At 47.8% G+C, this 6,535-nt stretch overlaps 1 pseudogene; it reads right to left on the reverse strand.

Annotated features, from left to right (window-relative positions):
• Nucleotides 1-2,513: 2,513 nt before the first annotated feature.
• On the reverse strand, nucleotides 2,514-5,454 carry LOC128349650 (tau-tubulin kinase 2-like; annotated as a pseudogene).
• Nucleotides 5,455-6,535: the final 1,081 nt, after the last annotated feature.

Genomic DNA, 6,535 nt, shown 5'->3' on the forward strand with positions numbered 1-6,535 from the left:
TATTAAGCAGCCGGCTCTCTGTTTGCTGGCTGCATTTGCTTAGGAACAGGAAGTTCCCTGTTCCCAGCAGGAAATGGCATCTGAGCATGTGCAGACACCATCTTCAGTCTCAGCTGGCAGATAGAGAGCCCAGCTGCTTAATACTGACAGCACAGCTCTGGGGCGGGTGTGGGGGCAATGGAGCTGCAACAGAGGGGCAGGTAAGGCCTGCCTTCCTCCCTTTAAAGTGCCCACTCTCTGCTGTCCCAGATGTGCACGAAACACTTTGTGCACATCCCTACTATAAATATCTTCAGTTTGCTCTCCCTGGAAATTTTTCCTTTAGTGATTGGCTTCTCCTTTTTTGGAGGTACCGGTTGTTTGCTTTTCTTCATATATCAGTTTCCCACTTGTGGGTTTGATCCAGGTCCTGGGGCCCTGAACCTCAGGACTTGGGTAGAATGAACATCTATATATTTAATTCTCCTGGGTGTACCTTGGAATGTGCGTCCCAGCGTCCAGCTGATTGGCTGGGCAGCGGACGTGCCTGATTGGCTGAGGCACACCCAGGAGGATTGGTTGCCGTGGCGGGCCGGCCACAGAGGCCAAAGGTGGCAGCAGGCCCAGCCCGGCTGCGGAGGCAAGGCCCAGGAGGGGGGAAAGAAAGAGGAGCGCAGAAGTGGCAGTGGGGTGGAGAAGCGGCTGGGCCTGGCACAGGCTAGCCGTGGTTAGGTAGCGGAGACTGGGGCAGAAGGTGGGGGGGAAGAGGTAACCACCGGCCCCAAAGAGCTCGCAGATGCTCTGTGTGGGTCGGCTAGTTTATCATTAAAACTGCTTCTGTTTTCTATCCCACATCCATACTTGTCAGACTAGAAGATGAGCTTAGGCTTATGCAGGAAAGCACACTTACAGCACCATCTTACAGATTGTTTACTTGGAGACAAGTCCTGTTAAGTTCAATGGGGCTTGCTTCCTTGTAAAGATGTACTGGAATGCAAGCTGAGAGTGTCTAGCATACTTTATGGATGCAAAATGTAAAATGGCAGCAGCAGTTAGAGGGCAGTCCTGCTGATCTTGAATGGGAATTTTCCTGTGTTATGATCCTTAGGCCACTAAAGATGCTGTGCTCCCCGCCACCCCTGCTGTGCTTCCTGCCACCCCTACCACTGCACCCACATGCCTGCCACCTCCTCTTCCTCTTCTGCTCACTGGCTGCTTCTGCTACCAGCGAGGCCTCTAACTGTTGTGGTGTGTTGTAACAACATGAATACAATGCGCCATGGCAATTAGAGCAGAGGCGTATCTAGAGAAAATAGTGCCTAGGGCAAGCACTGAAATTGTGCCCCCTGGCCAAACATCTGACACCCATCTTTCAGATAACTTTACCATAATATCAGTCTGCAAAGGTCTCACCCCCCGCTGGCCTCTAGGGCCTCACAGGGACCAATTTTGAAAACAAAATGGCCACTGTGCATGCTCAAATGGCCTCTGCGTGTCCTGGCATGGCCTGGGCAGGCCATTTGAGCATGTGCGGTGGACATTTTGTTTTCAGCAGCCATTTTTTTTTTAATTTTAGAAAATGGTGCCCCCCTTGAAGTGGCGCCCGGGGCACGTGCCCTGCCTTCTCCACCCTAGATACGCACCTGAATTAGAGGCATCATTGGCTGCAGCAAAAGTGCCAGCAGGCAGAGGAGGCTGGAACAGGGGCAGGGACAGGAATGGGGGCAGCAGGTGCAGCAGCAGAGAAGAGGATGGGTGGTGGGCATGGCAGATGGCACGAGGATGGAGCAGCAGGGGTGGCAGTTTTCAGGGATGGGGTAGTGGTCGCAGCTGCAGCCAGGATATGTGGATGGGGCAGTAGCAGCCAGGCTTTGCCTGGGCTGCCAAAAATCCTTGGGCCAGCCCTGTTTATTTGCCTCCATGTTTATGCCCCCCATGTGTCCATGTTTGTGCCTCCCAAGAATTAGTGCCTTACATGACTGCATGGGCCAGCCTAGTGAAAGGGCTGGCCCTGCATTTCCCCCTTATATTGATATGCCCAGTTTCCATGTTTAGGGAGACTCTGTGTGTGTGTGTGTGTGTGTGCGCGCGCACACATTTTAATATGTGCTTCCATCCCTCAGCATTCTGGCTGGTACACTATCATGTGCAGAGTCTGTATGTATAGGTTGGGTCTATATGGCAACCTCATGACTTGACTTTCACGTGTGCAGGTTGCATCTGTAATTACATAAGAACATAGGAAGCTGCCATATACTGAGTCAGACCATTGGTCTATCTAGCTCAGTATTGTCTTCACAGGCTGGCAGCAGCTTCTCCAAGGTTGCAGGCAGGAATCTCTCTCAGCCCTATCTTGGAGAAGCCAGGGCGGGAACTTGAAACCTAGATGCTCTTCCCAGAGTGGCTCCATCCCCTGAGGGGAATATTACAGTACTCATACTTCTAGACTCCCATTAATATGCAACCAGGGCAGACCCTGTTTAGCTAAGGGGACAAGTCATGCTTGTTACCACAAGACCAGCTCTCCACTCTTCTTAGGGGATGACTGGGCTTTTGGGTGGTATTTTGAGGCTATGTGGAGATCCTGGATTCCTACACTGGGAAGAGCTCCTTGGTTTTTGAGATCCATTTTGAAGGATTTGAGCCAGATGAGAAATCAGGTTGGAATCAGAGCTGTTGCTCCCTAGCACTCTGTACCTGCGTAACCTAGCTTCTATTCCAGGCCTTGTTGGTGGTCGTCCTGGTGGTGGCTGAGGAGAAGACTGAGCAGTATTCAATCTGTTTACAAACATGCTCTGGTATAGTCTTGGAATTTTGCTTTTTCTGGACTGAGGACTGCTCGTTGACAGAACACTTTCTTCCACTTGGCTGCTCAAATATGTGTCCAATGTCATCTTGGAAAAGAAAGACAAGACATTCTCAGAAAATGGTAAAGGACCAGCAGCGCCCATCCTTCAAGAACTTGTCAGAGGCACTTGAGAGGTCACCAAGAAAGGTTTTGAGCTCTCTCTTTTCTACGAGTAATCTAACCAAGTCTGTTTGATGAGCCTTTTTAAAGAGCAGCTTCTCATTTGCCGAAACAGGAGTAGAGAATTCTGATGAGGAGTCTCTCTCTTGTGCTAAAATTTGAATGCGACTCCGTCTAGCTACGAATGATGACCTAACTCCTTTTTTGGATTGGTTAGAATGCTCATTCTCAGAAACACAGTGGAACAGTTCTCCATTTCTGGGAATATTTTTCTCTTCTTTGTCCTCTAGGTACAAAAAGGTGGCAAAGTTCACCTGTTGGCATTGCAATTTTTCCACATGATCAATGTCCTCCTCATCATGGAAGCCATTTTATTGCACCGGTACTATTTATCTCTCCTGTCTATGATCAAATGGGTCAATACTTCTTGATAAATAAATATCTGGTGTTTCAGCAGCTGACGGCTTCAATATCTCCTGTTTTATGTCCTTATTTGGCAATAAGCAGGAAGTCATTGGCTTCAGTTCTTCAGGTTCTGTAGTTTCCTGCGGTCAATCCAACACATATTTTATGTTTCCTGGGGCAGCAGAGCATGGCCCTTTGCTTTGTATTTCAATTGCTTCTTCATAAGCCATGGGAAGTGGTCTGTCTTCTACCTCTTTAAAGAGATTTGCAAGCTCCTTCATTTCATGCCTTCCTCATGCCTTCAAGTAAATCCTTTTGGCTAGGGTCTTGGATTTCAACACTTTTTACAACACATCCTCCCTTATCACTTACCTCTAGGTTATGGTCTAACTCGAGTCCTAAATCTGTTTTACCACTAAGAGTTAATGCATCATTTGCCACTCTCAAGCTAGCTAAATTATCCTTAGGAGAGGAAAGTTCACTAGTTTTTTCCATAAGTTGAGGATCTCGATATTTCTTCTCTAGCTGCTGGCCATAGTGAAAACTCTCAGAAGCAGACTATGTCGATTTTTTTATTTTACATTTTATATCTCACTTTTCCTCCAAGGAGCCCAGAGCGGTGTACTATATACTTAAGTTTCTCCTCACAACAACCCTGTGAAGTAGGTTAGGCTGAGAGAGAAGTGACCGGCCCAGAGACACCCAGCAAGTATCATGGCTGAATGGGGATTTGAACTTGGGTCTCCCCGGTTCTAGTCCAGCATTCTAACCACTACTGGGTATTGGAACCTGCTCAAGCTGTGCTTTTGAGATGCAGATGACAGAGGGGAACTTGTTTCCACTGGCAATGACAGGAAGTTGCCTACAGGCAGTTGATCTGGAAAAGGAAGAGTGGCTCTATGCTGATTGACTCCTTGGAAAGCCAGCCTCTTTCTTAGGGCCCAGGTGAGAGATAAGATGGGCTATAGAGATCAGGGTACAGAGGACAGGCTTGAAATCCTTGGGTGGAGAAATGCAGTATGTGAGGGGAGCTGAGTGGAGTGGAGTGGAGTGGAGCGGAGTGGAGTATGAGCCCCTTCAGCTTGGGCCTCCATTAGACTGGTGGGTGTGACTGCAAGAAGATGGACAGCAGTTCCAATTGGGAGTCCTAGTTGAGCTGTAAATTGTTCAGAAGCTGCAATACCACAGCACTCAATTGCTTGATCTAGGGCTGCTCCCACCGCTGCATTCTTGGCATGAACTTTGAGCTTATCCTCTTGTGGGGACTCCTCGAGGATTTCCTCATCAGAAGGGCTTCCAGTTGTTTTATGCCTGAAAACTCCATTAGTCCTGAAATCCTGCAGGTCCTATTCCTTATCCACTCTCACCCACTCCTTGGAGTCAACCTCCTGCTGGCAGGAGCTCAAATTGACAGCCACATATCCATGGCTAACAACACTATCACCCCGCTTTGAAGAGCTGCTAGAAGCAGGCTTGGAAGCTTAGGAGCATAGGAAGCTGCCATATACTGAGTCAAACCATTGGTCTATCAAGCTCAGTATTGTCTTCACAGACTGTCAGCGGCTTCTCCAAGGTTGCAGGCAGGAATCTCTTTCAGCCCTCTCTTGGAGATGCCAGTGAGGGAACTTGGAATCTTCTGCTCTTCCCAGAGTGGCTCCATCCCCTGAGGGGAATATCTTATAGTGCTCACACTTCTAGTCTCCCCTTCATATGCAACCAGGGTGGACCCTGCTTAGCTAAGGGGACAATTCATGCTTGCTACCACAAGACCATCTCTCATCTCCCTGTAGTTTCAGGTAGGTATTCTTCATCATAGTTCCTAACATGCTCATTGCAGGAAATGAACGCAGGCATAGGTGTTTTCTGAGAAGCTGCAATAACAGATTCCTTGCCAGCATTCAACTCTCTTGTCTTCTTCTCCATATAGACTTCTAGAAATTTTTCTGTATCTGGCTCAATAGAACTAGAGGAAGAGATCACTTATATACAGCGGAAATGCATCCACGGATCATGGTGCTGTATGTTCTCTCTTTCCCCCCTGTTGATCATGTTGCTACAAAAATGTCATTTCTTCCTGTCAAGACCTGGCACCTCCTGACCATGACCCCGTACCAGGCAGCAACAAGGAGCAATGTGTCCGGACTTCACCTAAAAGTGGACATGCCTAGATAGAGGACTTCACCTAAAAGTGGGCATGCCTGGATAGGGATCAATAATGATGGTCCATGGTTTTATGCACAATAGGCAATTGGAAGAAACAGGTTTGATTATTTCTGACTAAGACAGAAAAGAAAGGAAAGATGGCAGTGAGAAGGCCTGCTGAGGAAACAGGAATCTGTGCAGTCGTATTTTAATAACGACATTGTCAAGGGGAGGTCAGAGGCAACAACTGAGAGCAAACGCTACAGGGTAGGCAAGCCTGGGGAGTGGGGAGAAGCCAAAGAGAGAGACAGGGCTCTGCTTCCAGGGGAAGCAGGGAGTCTGGGCCAGAAGTGATGGAGCCTAACTACACCTTTGAGACTTGTCAGAGCTGCACAGGCGTATTTAGTGGGGAGGCAGCCAATGATGAGGACCAGCAGCAGCATCCAGAGGAGGAGGGCAGAGTGAAAATTAACCCCCTTCCTGGATAACTTCTAAGGCATGAGAAAGAGGGGAAAGGGGCAATACTGTTGACTGGCCCTATGGAATACTCTGGATGATTGACATCCCCCAGTGCAGGCAGCAAAATGTGCTTTTAAAAAGAAAATCTTTTTGTCATCTATCACCATTCAGAATCACACACCTGGAACTGCACCTGCTGAATATACAAAAGCGGAAAAAATGTGCTGCAAATAATGCATCCACTGGGCAAAAATGCAGAACGCCCCTGTGACCGCGGACAAGGATAGGGATCGATAATGACGGTTCATGGTTTTATGCACAATAGGCAATTGGAAGAAACAGGTTTGATTATTTCTGACTAAGACAGAAAAGAAAGGAAAGATGGCAGTGAGAAGGCCTGCTGAGGAAACAGGAATCTGTGCAGTCGTATTTTAATAACAACATTGTCAAGATCCAAACCAGCACGTGTTGATTGAGGAAGTTTAATTACCAATCAGGAAATTGTTAAGGACAACAAATAGAACTTCCTTTGTCAATTCAGTGTTGATTAAGATTGGAGGAGTAAAATAAAGCCAAGAACAC

Source organism: Hemicordylus capensis, chromosome 3 (genome assembly GCF_027244095.1).
Source record: "Hemicordylus capensis ecotype Gifberg chromosome 3, rHemCap1.1.pri, whole genome shotgun sequence".
Classification (NCBI taxonomy): Eukaryota; Metazoa; Chordata; class Lepidosauria; order Squamata; family Cordylidae; genus Hemicordylus; species Hemicordylus capensis.